Below are 13,479 nucleotides of genomic sequence, written 5' to 3'. Positions count from 1 at the left end.
TCTGCGCAAAAACGCACAGCTCGTTCTTGGTGTTCTTTCTGGCACAACTCCGGAGACACGTCCCCTTGAAGTGCATGGCGCTTGAGGCCACGGGTCTAGGGCACTTCTCACTCCTTCTGGCTCCTCTGGCACCCGCTCATTGTCGGGCGGCGACCTCCCTTCCAGCCTCGCCGCCCTGCGCGGTCAGCCTAGTCCAGCGCGACTCCGGCAGTCGCGGGAAGCGGAGGATCCGGCCCCGCCGGCCGCGCCTCTCAGCGGGAGATAACAACATCTGCCTGAAACGGGATACCTACTTTTGCAGCTCATTTGAGCTCTTAATAGCAGCCCTCTGAGGTGTGGTTAATTGATGGGGATAAAGGCGTAATGACTTAACGGGGAGACGCCAATGATCCTTTAATATACTTTTAAAAGAACAACCACCACCCCCAAACACCAACCTGTCTTTGCTCGGTGGGGGGAAAAGGCAGGGATCTGGAGGCTGGAATAAGGATCTGGCGCTGTTGGTGACTGTACCTGGAAGCGTCAGTGTGGGGTGAGTCCTGGCTCGCAGGGCTGGGGCACCAGAAAGCCGCCAAGGCGCCCAGCTCGGGCTGACAGCCCGTTGTTGCGTGGCTGCGGGGAGCGAGGAGGGACTGGGAGCCAGCTGAGAGAGTACCAACTGACAGGTGACCCGGCCTATAGCCGGGTAGGAGCACGGAGCCGGGGTCATGTCGCTTCTCCCTGGGCTCTGCCCCTCTGTGAGCCCCTCCCCTACGTGGGGCTGGATACCCACAAGCCGGGTGCCTCCGTCTGCCCGCCCTCCTTGACTAGAGAGACCCCGTATCCAGTATGAGCGACATCGTCAAGTGGCCAGCGGGAACATGGGGGTTCCGCTGCCTGGATAACCTCAGACCCCAGCGCCAGGACAGAGGCACGCGCCCGTGTGTGTGTGCACGTGCGCGTGCGCGCAAACCGCCCGGAAACGCACAGCTGGAGCACAGCAGCCCTGAGCACGTGGCCGTATTTAGACCAAGTCTGTCCAGAACCCCAGTGCCAGGCATATTGGGATTTACCTGCGCGGCAGCTGGGTCCCGCCGCCGGGTCAGAGGAGTCCCCGCGCACTATCCCATCCAGACCTCCGCTTACCGTTTTCTCCTCCGTACCTTCCCTTTCCTTTGCCTGAGTTCCCTTTGCTCAGTCAGTTCTAGCTGAGTCTCTAGAGGGTCAAGTAAGTGTTTTAGTCTTCGCAGGTACCGAACGTAGGTTCAAACAAACACTAAAATGAAAAAAAAAAATCAGATTGCCTTTTCTGTTTGCAAAGGGGAACCCCCTCTAGATGTGGGCTGTGGTGTCCCTAGCAGGTTTTGCAAATCTCTTGTTTTACCTTTGGAAAAAGATAACCTTGATGCTTCAGGTTTGAGCTCCCTCTGGAAGCAAAAAGAGAAACGATTCCAATCACCGTCTGTATTTTATTGCATTGAGTGATAGCAGGTGTTTAGGCTGCAGCTATTGTCTGCCTTCCTCCCTGAGCTCACATAACAAGGATGAAAGAGTCTAAGGAACTTAGTTTCCCCAAACGCTCTTGCTTAGGAGGGCGGGGAAACTTCGGAATCAAGGATTCGAAGAAATGCAATTGAGTCCCAACTCGCAAAGTGTGTCAGTCTCCGTGTGGTTCCGTCCTTCCGCCGTCACTGTCTAATCTCATCTAGTGTCGTGCTTCTGCCTCCTGTAGATCTCTAGGAACTCAGAATTCCCTGTCGCTTGGCCGTCGAGCTCCCGACCCCTCCGCATCCCTAGCCGAGAAGAACTGCGAGTTGGGCTCCAAGGTCGTGGTCTGGTCCTCAGGGACAAGGTCCCGGGTCCAGACTCTTTCCTTGGCCAGCAACTCCTGCTGGGAAGGTCCCGCCCCGAATGGAATCGTGACCCGGAGCTAGGTCCCCCGAGGCTTTCCTGAAGGTCCTATGCCTTCGGGCCGCCAGGGTCCTAAGGTGCCTGTAGCGGACCCCTTGTCCGCCTGAGCCCTGAGATCATCTCGGCCATTGGTGCTGCAGGGCCCCAGGGCGGCAGGGAACACCTGCCTCCAGTCCAGGCCCGGCCCCACAGCAGTCCAAGACCCTAATTCTCGAGTGTCTCTTCACGACCCTAACCCCTCAAGGGCGCTCCCTTGCGAACGAATTTTTCACTCTGCGGACTAGGATCCCTTGTAGTGACCCCTCCCACCCCTTTCCCCGGGCCTGGCTAACTCCGACCCTAAGCGCGGCTCAGCGGGGAGCGGCTCCCGGAAGCTAGGCCCATATCCGGCCGCGGAGCCTCCCGCGCGGGGTTGGCTGCCCGGCGCTCGACGCAAGTGCGGTGCCCGGCGCGGCGGAGGGACCCGGGCCTTGTTATCTGCGCACTGAGACTCGGCGGAAGGCTGGAGGCCGTGCTCTCGCCCGCGGAGAAGGCCACCACTCCTCGAGCAGGCTGGAGGGACAAAGCCTCTGGCCTGCGCCGGGGGCATTCAAGAAGGAAGCCAGGCCTGACCGGGGGGTGGCGCACGCTTCCCGAACCCCAGGCCCAACGCCCCGGTTCCGCGCGGGCAGTTGGCGCCCCTCGGGTCGGCGCCCCCTCGGGTGGGCGCGGCAAGCCTCTTAGGAATGGGCCCCAGGGAGTGTGACCGGGTCCCTGCCAATCTTTTAAAGTTCAGAGATCCACCGTCGAACGAAGCCTCTTTTCCCAACTTCACCATTTAGCCTCTTTCCTTAACCTGCGCTGGCTAAAGCGCTGAGCCTTGCCATCCTCTTTGAGTGCTTAACGATTTGCCCTGCCTTGGACAGCCAGTCCTCTTCAGGTGGTGGGCTGCTGGTAGGGGTAGGAAGCAAGGCCTGGGGCACCGTTGGGGACCCTCACACCTGATTTTCTGTTTTAAGGAGCAACTGGGTTTCACGAAGTTGGAGGGTCAGTGGGAGTTTTGTGGCCCTTGGCACTTTTTAAAACACCCATCTGCAAGGCGGGAACAGCGGAGAAAGTGCTGTGTAGTTCATAAAAAAAGATATTGGCAGACTATCTTAAGAGTTTTTCCAGAGATTGTTTAGTAATCTCTCAATTTAGAGAGTTGATATGTCCCGCGCCATCAGGCCGCTGAATGGGATCTTCCTTCCGACAGGGACTGAGAAACGGAAATACCACCCTCCAGCCAATCTGTTGGGAGGACTGCTTGCAGGGGACTCGAGCCCCAGATATTGCACTAGAGGCGCTGCAAGTGTGAGCAGGTAATGTGGAGAAGAGTGACATTGTTAACAGAAAGCATCTAATTAAAAATGACTTCATTTGATTGGAAGAATGAAAAAACCTTTTTAAATAAATCCAGATTCACTGGCCTAAGCTCAGTCGATTTATGAATGTGGAGCCCGACTGGGGTCTGCTTTCTTTCAAAGATGTCATCTTAGAGGTAATAGCATAGGTGAAGTCATTTGGTTACACTGTGGAAACTTTTATAGTGCCTTCCTTGGGAATTTAATTCAGTGGTTCTTCATTTTATTAGGAACAGACTGACTCCATCAACTGTGCTCTCTCCATGTTTAGAGGCAGGACTGCTTGAAGCAATTAGGTTCACCAATTAGCATAGTTTTACTGACCTCCGCAGCAGCCCCACCAGCGCTCCATTTCTTCAAAGTCAGGGAAACGCTGAAGCACAGCATGCTTCCCAGGTGTCCAGGTTGGGGAGATAAGCCCAGGAGCAGGGTAGTGCAGCAGTGCAAAAAGCTTTCTAATAGTCCCCAAGTGTTTGTTTCAGCAACTTTTGTGGATTTTTTAAACCCCCTTTCTGATTCTGGATCTTGTAACACCTCCTTACTTTGACATAGCCCTTAAAGCCTCTCTTGGCTGAATTGCTTTTAAGAAAGTTGATTTTCTATTTTCTCCCTTCTCTTCTGTCTTCCTGTGTACTAATGATGCTGTAGGAAATTTTAGGGTCCAGAGAGAGGAAATCATTGACAGGCTCGTTGAAACCTTGTTAGGTGACAAGGTAAGGGTTGAGTGTGTGGGTGTGTGTGTACCTGAAACCTATGAGGAGAGGCCAGAGTGGATACCGGGAGACAGTCATTGCTTTTCCTAATTTTTAAGGTGTACCTACAAAGCTGTCCTGCAACCTTTTCACCATAAGCTCAATCAGCTGGTACATCTTTAATCAAAGAAAATGTCTGGAGCCCAAAGGAGTCTAGAAAAGAAGGGTTTTGCTCTTGTCACTGTCAAGAGTAGTAAGGAATTAAATTTATTTACATGGCTCTTGTTCCTCTCTTGTTCTCCCCTAAAATAAACATTTCTCTGTAAGATTTCACTAGATTAAATTACTGACAGTTCATCAGTAGCAGCAACAATGTAATTCTTCTAACCTTATTAAATCAATAAATACTAGATCCAAGCGCTGAATTAAAAATGCATCAGCATGGCCAGGAATTGCGATCATACGACCACGGACCTCAGAATCAAACATGCCACTCAAAAATTGACTAGTTAGCGTTTATTTAATCTTCTTTTTCTGTTTTGAATCTATGACTAGGTATTCTGGAGTTTTAACATTTCAGGGACTGTTGTGTCAAGTTTTCTTTGGTTTATAATCTTGAAAATTCTTTTCTTTTAGTAACTTCTCACATTTAACCATGAATATGATGCATGCATTTACAGTAGTAATGCACTGTGACTTTGTAGTTCTTGCCATTAGTTTTCGTCAAGGATACATACTTCTACTTAGAATACATTACTCTAGTAAGACATGGTTAGGTAAGGTGCATAACTTTGTACAGAAGCACAAATAAATTTAAATACATAGGCTTTTGTATAAGTATAAATAAATATAGTCAGTTTAAATATACTGCTGTACATTTATTATAAGTTTATTTGTAAAAGAAAACCACATTTATCTTCCAACACTGTCAACTACATTATGAACAAAATAATTATTTATCATTTTAAAATAAGTCATTTATTTATAATCTGACTTGCTTGCTGGAATTTACACAAGAGTTTGAATTAAAAATTTTAAGTCTTTAAACTTAACACAGCATTAGGAAGTAACATATATCTTAAATGGTTACATTTTATGTATGAAGAAGTACCTCAAATATGGTTTACCAGGAATTCGTTAAGTTGTAGATTAGTGGGTAAATTTACACTTAGTTTCTGGTGAAAACAAGGACCGCGTATAACACTTTGTAGTTGGATCAACAAAGTAATATTTATTTTACCCATATATTTTACCATACTGATTAACGATGCTAATTATTTAAAAACATTCATCTCCTATTGATGTCAGCCAGCATAGATGGTACGGAATTCTGAAGATACAGTCATTGGCCCTTGGGTTCACCACACTGTGGAAGAAAAATCTTTATTTGACGAAATAGGCAATCAACTGAAATCTATCCTCTTTAAATAAACTGATTCCTCAGTATTTTCCCAGTGTTGGTGTAAGTTGTTGCCTGTGATATCCCCCAGGGCTCTTTTCCTCTGCTCTCTGATTTGGTGTATAAAAGCAGCTCTGAATGATGGATTACTGTGTCATTGCAGCCTGCAAAGGATTAATTTGTTTCATTGATTTCTCTTTAGGCAGATTGCCAGAATTTGCTGCTTCCCACCTTTGCTCAAGACTTCTAGAAGTAATAGACAGTAATAGCGTAAGACAAATCAGCTGCTTCTTGTAAAAATAAAATCAGGAAACTAAGAGTCTTAGGAAAGCTATGGCAAACTTTTTTACTGGCATACGGAAACAGCAATTAATAGGCTACTTCATTTGCTTTAGAAATATTTTTAATTGAAAGTTTCCTTGAATTAGCAACATACTACATATTAGTAGATCTTAAGGAAGCATTTGTAATGTTTGTTCCATAAAAATTTTGCCTAATTTGTAAGGATTCTGTTTAACTCAGAAAAAAAAAAAAAAAAGATGTTGTCTATGTGATTGACAAATACTTCTTTTTCTGTGCCAGATTTCAGGATCAAGTAACATAACATGTCAACATAACTTTAAGTCAATTTACCTGTAAATATTTATAGGACTCTTTTGCCCAAAGAATTTTAGAAACTTTGGACTGAGAATATCAGATCACAGAAATAGAACTGTTTAAAGAAAAAATAACTTTTTCTGACAAAAGTAGTAGTATATGCCCATAAGACAGAATTTACAAAAATTAGAAATGCCATTTTGTGTGTCTTCTCTAAACCTTATTCCTCTAAGCATGTAATGTAATACGATTAAAATTATTAAAGTTGTTTATATTGACTCTGTAATGTTTTAACATATCTACTTTAATTATTGCTCTATTAGACAACTCAGATTTTTAATTTTCCATTAGTATAAAGTAAGTTGTAATGAATAGCATTTTAAATAAATCTTTAGCCATCCCTAAGGTTATTTCCTTACAATATGTTATTAAAAGAGAAATTACTTAGACTGAGAATATAGACTGTTTTTTAAGGTTCTTGATATTGATTGCCCAATTGTTTTCCAGAAAGGTTCTACGCATTTATACTGGTACTTAAAAAAAATTCCTCTGTAGTGGCAGCATTCTAATTCATGTTACATGAGCAAAGAAAACAGAACAACACTCTTTTCCTTGTGTTCTAAAAGCAGTGGTAACGTTTTGCATATATTTAATCTGTCAGAAGTATTTTCCCAACTGCAGATGTGAAATAGGCTGCTTATACAAATCTATTTGTTTCTCTTCTGTAGTGCTGAAAATTATATTGATTCAATGACCTCAAGTTATACTTTTTATGCAATTAGTTGTGTAGTAAAAACTAATATTGTCATGTGCTAATGTCTTTTTTTCCTCTATTGTGCTATGGTAGTAGTCTATGCAATATCAGCAAGTTTATGCTTTTCCTTTGCTTTGCTGAAAGGAAAAAGGAACATCTGTTTCCATTATATATCTGCATCATAATGATAACAATTAAATAGCTATTATGGTAGTATACAGTAAATATATTTTGCTGAATGACCTGTACTTTCTTGTTGGAAAATTTCAGATATTTTGGAGGCATGGTTCTATGTAGATATTTAGATAGGCCTTTGCTTACTTTAGGTAAATTTTTGCAGTTCTTATTTGTTTCAATAAAAACAGCTAGCCAATCTGATGATGAAACACTAGGCTGCTAGATGTGACTCTTGGGTATGTTTAAAGTACAAATTGTTAAGTATGTCTCTCAATATACTTAAATGGGTTTATCATGCTATTAGTAATAAAATTTATTTTGTGTTTTGTGCTATTTGTGTAGTACTTTTATATTTTACTAAGTTAGATTAGAAATAGTTGTATATGTATTTTTAGTACATTACACATTTTTCTCTTATATTGGGGGACATAGTGATATTTACCTTTTAAACTCAGCAGAACATTTGAAACCATACACAACTATTTTCATTGACCTTTAAAGTTCCAGAGAAATGTTTTCATTTATTTTAGCTTTTGATTAAAGATGTTTTGGTGGTTACATAAAAAAAGATTAGAAAGTATTTCATACAAAATGCTATATGAAGAAAAATAAGCATCCATATACACCAAACCCAGTTCGAGAAATAAAATATTATCAGTACAATTGAAGTCTTCCAGAATCTATTTCTTTATGGCTTCTTGAAGAGATAATTACCCTAAATTTGGCAGTTATCCTTTTTGCTACTTACTTTTTTTACATGTTCTAAAAATTTGACGTAAATAACTTGTCTTTTTAAATAAGTAATTTTTAAAATGTTGGACCTGTGACTGTTGTTAGAACTGTTTTAATCTAATCACCTATGGCTGGGCATGTTTCTCTGTTTCAGTGTCCTCACCTGTGAAGTTGGGGGTAGGTCTCTATGGTCTCTGCTCTCTTTCTCGGTGTAATTAAAATGTTTTTTTCAGTGCTGCTTGTGTTCCATATGAAACAAAATGAAACAAAAGACAGAGGCCAAGAAAGGCTAAGTAACTTGCCTAAGACTGTATAATAAGTCACAGGTGGGGAATAAAACTCAGTTTTCCTGACTTGCATTCAGGTAGTCTTTTCCTCACTCTGCATTGCCTGTCATTTTTTTTCTGATTATTCTTAAGGAGTGGGGAGAGAGAATAGAGAAACAGAGATTTTTTTTCCTCAGACTATCTTTTCTGTAGGGAAAAACCACTGAAGCCCTGTCAGCCTGGAAGCTACTTATAGGGTTAGCATACTGTGTGTCCTGCAGTGCCTGTGAATCTCTTCTGTGTTTTCTGGACTTTCCTGGAAAGTCATTTAGATACAATGTAATAAATATAATAAAGTAGTTTAGATATAATGAGGTTTTCACTACGCTTCTTACTCTACAGTTAATTTTTTGATAATACCAGCAAAATAAGAGGGGCATAAACACAAGTGTCTTTTTACATGTATATGTCTCTAAAATTCAATGTTTTAGCAAGCAGGTCTTTAATAAATTACTTTTCCTTTTTTATGTAGTTTATACTATGTTCAAATGATAAATGACCTTCTACTGGAAAATGGGTTTGTTTCTTGTTTCTATTTAGTAGCCAGTATACCAGAGTACTAAAGTGAAAACAGCACAAATAATGTGGAAATACATTTTTAAAATCTCTTTGGAGAAAAACCCCATTCTAAAAATAGCAACTTAGAATTACATGCATGTACTTTCCCTTTCAGGTTTTTACTCTAACAAATTTAATTCACTCGTAGTTGAGATGACTAAGCTTGAGTCATAATATTCACACAGTGCCATGTCTGTCCTATGAAAAAATAGCAATGTAACTGGAGGTTGGAGTTATATATTTTATTGTAAAACCATCTTTTCCCAAATCTGTTGCTTCAAGATCAAAAAGTTGGTTTAATAAACTACTGCTTCCTTCTACAAATGCATACTTGGGAACTTATAATAGTAACCATTCTCTTTAGGGTGGATGAGGCTGCTAATAGTAGCTTTGTTTGTGCTATAAATATTCTCAAGGTAGTTTTTTTTTTTTGTTTTTTTTTTTGTTTTTTTTTTTTTTTGAGATGGAGTCTCGCTCTGTCCCCCAGGCTGGAGTACAGTGGGGTGATCTCCGCTCACTGCAAGCTCCACCTCCCGAGTTCATGCCTTTCTCCTGCCTCAGCCTCCTGAGTAGCTGGGACTACAGGCACCCGCCACTACGCCTGGCCAGTACAGCCGGCTAATTTTTTGTATTTTTTAGTAGAGACAGGGTTTCACCGTGTTAGCCAGGCTAGTCTCAAAACTCCTGACTTCGTGATCCGCCCACATCGGCCTCCCTGAGTGCTGGGATTATAGGCGTGAGCCACCGCACCCCGCCTGGTAGTTGTGTTTTAAAAAGCAAACCAGGTGACATATTTATTTGTCTGTATTTTAGGTCAAATTATCTTACATGTTCAACAGCTTCTAATAGGAAAATTTCCCTAGTATATTAAGTTGGGGAAGAAAGATCTAATGTAATCGAGATACCAGTATTCAGTACACCTTTTATTTAAGCATTGCTTTATTTGCTCACACTTACTAAATGTGTTTTTTTTTTTCATTTCTGTCTGGGAAAGCTTATTTGGGGTGTGTGTGAAAATATTTCAAAAGGCAACTCTTTGTCTAATAGAAATTTCTGGCAAATATCTGTAATATAAGGAATTTTCTACACTGATTAAATTTCCCTGTGTTTCTCCAACAGGTAGATGAAAGTCAAGAGAAAAGGTGTGGATAAATGAAACTAGCCCATGATAAGCCTGTTTTCTCCGTGACCACAATATGAAGCAGGATGATGGTGGTAAGAATATTGAGACTTAACCACTAAACCAGCAATGCTAAAACCAGAGACCCTAGTGAAACACAAGAATATACAGTCATCGTGAGTTCATATATGTTACCTCACTTTCTTATTTATTATAGCTCTCCATAGAGATGTGGTGTGGTGTTCACAGAAATAATACAGAATGTGGTAAATTTTCTTTCTTGGCCATATATAATCCCAGGATTATAGGAGCTTAGATATATGCACCGTTTCTACTCAGTTCTTAATGACTTCACTTTAGACCAAGTTGAGATTATTTCAAAACCAGCATTGGCTATATATTTTCCATTGACACAGTCAATACATAATTTGTAGCTGTGACTTACAATTTGTGGATACAAGGGGTAGAATTTTCTCTTACCAATGTTAGATTTGCATAATGTAAAAATTTGTTCATATCCTGTTTTGAATTCCCAGTTCTTTAGGATTTTTCCATATTTGATTCTCAGGAGAATTATGTGACCATTGTGCTTATTGTTCTCGAAGTATAGATATTCAACACATATTTATTGAGTTTTTATCATGCTTAAGGCATGTGGAGTAGATAAAGGCATACTCCCTGCCCCAATTACTATCCATAATAATTGATATGGTTTTTTGCCAATAATTTAACAGATTATATTTTCTTAGTATAATGTATTCATGTGATTTTTATTAATATTACTATATTGGGACTTTAAGATAAAAATAAAATATATTTAATTTTTCCTTGCTGTTCACTTTTTGAAAAAAATGCTTGGAATTGAGGCCAGGTGTGGTGGCTCATGCGTGTAATCCCAGCACTTTGGGAGGCTGAGGTGGACGGATGCTTGAGCTCAGGAGTTTGAGACCAGCCTGGACAACATGTTGAAACCCTGTCTCTACAAAAAAACAAAACAAAACAAAACAAAAAAAGAAACACCACACAATAATTAGCCCAGCGTGGTGGCACTGCCTGTGAACTCATCTCCTTGGGAGGCTGAGGTGGGAGGATCACTTGAGCTGGCGAGGTCAAGGCTGCAGTGAGCTGAGTTTGCTCCACTGCACTCTAGCCTGGGAAGCTTGGGAGATAGGAATTGTAATTTGGGGACAGCCCAAATTATAGTATTATTTAGTATGTATCTTGAATAAATAGAATATAGTATTTGCTAACTTTATCTTATTATTTTATTTTATTTTCATTTTCTTTTTTCTTTCTTTCTTTTTTTTTTTTGTAGAGACGGGTTTCATTATGTTGCCTTATACTCCTGGCCAGAAGTGATTCTCCCACCTTGGCCTCCCAAAGTGCTAGGATTACAGGTGTGAGCTATAACACCCAGCCATGTTTGCTAACTTTAAATCAGTACTTAAAAAAAAAGTCTTAGAGTTTTTCTTAATACTTCAAAATATTTTGTTTAAATTAAATGTGTCAATTTAGTTATCTTCTTGCAAATAACATTGTTTTCTGAAAAGTGACCTTTATGTTGTTTAATTGAGCAAAAAGCACATTCATATTTCGAAAACTCAACTAACAAAGTCTGTTTTAAAGTTAGGAACTACACTAAGAATAAAGGCAAAACATGTTTTCATAAATATATATGTGTATATTTATACACATATATATTTATAAATTTGTATATATGTGTATCTATGCACATATATATTTATAAATTTTTTTTTTTTTTTTTTTTTGAGACAGGGTCTCTGTTGCCTAGGCTGGAGTGCAGTGGTGTGAACACAGCTCACTGCAGCCTTGACCGCTTGGGCTCAAGTGATCCTTCCGCCTCAGTCTCATATGGAGCTGGGACCACAGGCATGTGCCATCATGCCCAGTTAATTTTTAAATTTTTTGTAGAGACGGGGTCTGACTTTATTGCCTGAACTGGTCTTGGAACTCCTGGGCTCAAGTGAACCTCCCGCTTTGGCATCCCAAAGTGCTGGGATTACAGGCGTGAGCCACTGCACCTGGCCTGTTTTCATAAATATTAAAAAACAAAAACAAACCTATGTTTGGTCTTGACCGTACATTAGCTTTGATGCTGATGCTAATATTGTTGAACTTATTATAGTATTGAACATGTTTTTATAGCTCCTTAAAGTTTTTAAAAAGATGCTAAGAATAATTATCTCTCTAACTAGGAGAAGTGGTTTGTTGATATATTTTCCAACAAGTTTGACCAGTGCAGATAGCTCTCTCTTTTTTTTTTGAGATGGAGTTTTGTTCTTGTTGCCCAGGCTGGAGTGCAATGGCGCGATCTCAACTCACTGCAACCTCCGCCTCCCAGGTTCGAGCCGTTCTCCTGCCTCAGCCTCCCTAATAGCTGGAATTACAGGCATGAGCCAGCATGCCCGGCTAATTTTGTATTTTTAGTAGAGACGAGGTTTCTCTATGTTAGTCAGGCTGGTCTCGAACTCCCTATCTCAGGTGATCCGCCTGCCTCGTCGTCCCAAAGTGCTGGGATTACAGGCGTGAGCCACCACGCCTGGCCATCAGATGGCTCTTTTAGACAAAGAGGTTGACAAAAATACCACTATTCTTTCCATAATAATTGGAGTCTTTCTGGACTTAATTGTGCAATTTCTTGTACTTCTTTATATGTAGATATAGGAGCAAATTTCAGTTTACAGATATTGAAATTCATATGGGAATATAATTTGTATCTTGTGGAGATTGTTTGCATGGTATAACAAGGTCCTTTCGAACTTGGTGATTTGTTAGGTTTTGCATTATTTAAATATTTCTCAAAATAAGTATGTGAATTCAAAATGTGTATTTTCTTCAGTTAGCTGATTTTTGAGATGTATATTTTACAAGATTTGTATTTAAAAGAGATAAGCAAACACATCGCTAATTCCTGGTAGAAGGTTCAGTAGATTATACCATCCTATTTGAGTTGAATTGATATGACTCTAAATTGTAAAGGTAAGTTTTCTGGACTGGCTAAAGCTTACAGATTTGAGGGAATAAAGGAGTGGTGTTGTGGATCTTTGAAAACTGCATACCAACTGATGTCAATGGCAAAGTCAAAAGTCACTGAGATCCTGTTTGTATTTTAGTTCCAAGATTAGGTTTTGAATGTGTTTTGAGTTTTGACAAATAGTTTTAAAATTCGGAAAGTCCTACATTTTATAGTCAGGAACTAGCCAAAGGCAATATTTAGTGTACAGTATACGTGATCAAGATGTTTATTCTTACATGAGCTTGCTTAATTATTTTTCCTACCCAAGAGAAGTGTAAACAAATCCTTAATTTATAAACATTCCTTTTAATAAAAATAGTAAAGCCCTATTATTATTATTATTAATATTATATGTTAAGCACATTTCATATATCATCTAAGTTCTTCAGTTTTTATAAAATGTAAAACTACCATTTTATTGATGAAGAGTTTGGGGCTCAAACATGGTTAAATAATTTGCTCAAGTCATAATACAGGCATATTTTGTTTTATTGTGTTACATTTTATTGTGCTTCACAGATACTATGTTTTTTACAAATTGAAGGTTTGTGGTAACCCTGTATAGAGTATATGTTTTGGTGCCATTTTCTCAACAGTATGTGTCACTTAGTGTCTCTGTGTCATAATTTGCAAATCTCACACTATTTCAAACTTTTTCATTGTTAGAATATATGTTAGAGTGATCTGTGATCTTTGATGTTACTAATGTAATTGTTTTGAGGTGCCACAAATTGAGCCCATTGAAGACAGCAAAGCTAATTGATAAATGTGTGTATTCTGATTGCTCCACTGATCAGCTATTCCTCTTTCTCTCC

General features: G+C 40.3%; 1 long non-coding RNA gene across 1 annotated transcript in view; it reads left to right on the top strand.

The window, feature by feature from the left end:
- The window catches only part of LOC112626906, a 177,517-nt gene that overhangs the window by 8,137 nt on the left and 155,901 nt on the right, over window positions 1–13,479 (top strand). Inside the window, exon 2 of the long non-coding RNA XR_003119983.1 lies at window positions 9,627–9,722. This is a non-coding gene — a long non-coding RNA (uncharacterized LOC112626906). The remainder of the gene's footprint in view (window positions 1–9,626; window positions 9,723–13,479) is intronic.

The sequence above is a fragment of the Theropithecus gelada genome, chromosome 6, assembly GCF_003255815.1.
Source record: "Theropithecus gelada isolate Dixy chromosome 6, Tgel_1.0, whole genome shotgun sequence".
NCBI lineage: Eukaryota > Metazoa > Chordata > Mammalia > Primates > Cercopithecidae > Theropithecus > Theropithecus gelada.
The sequence above is the reverse complement of the archived record's forward strand: the minus strand, read 5'-3'. Positions and strand labels throughout refer to the sequence as shown.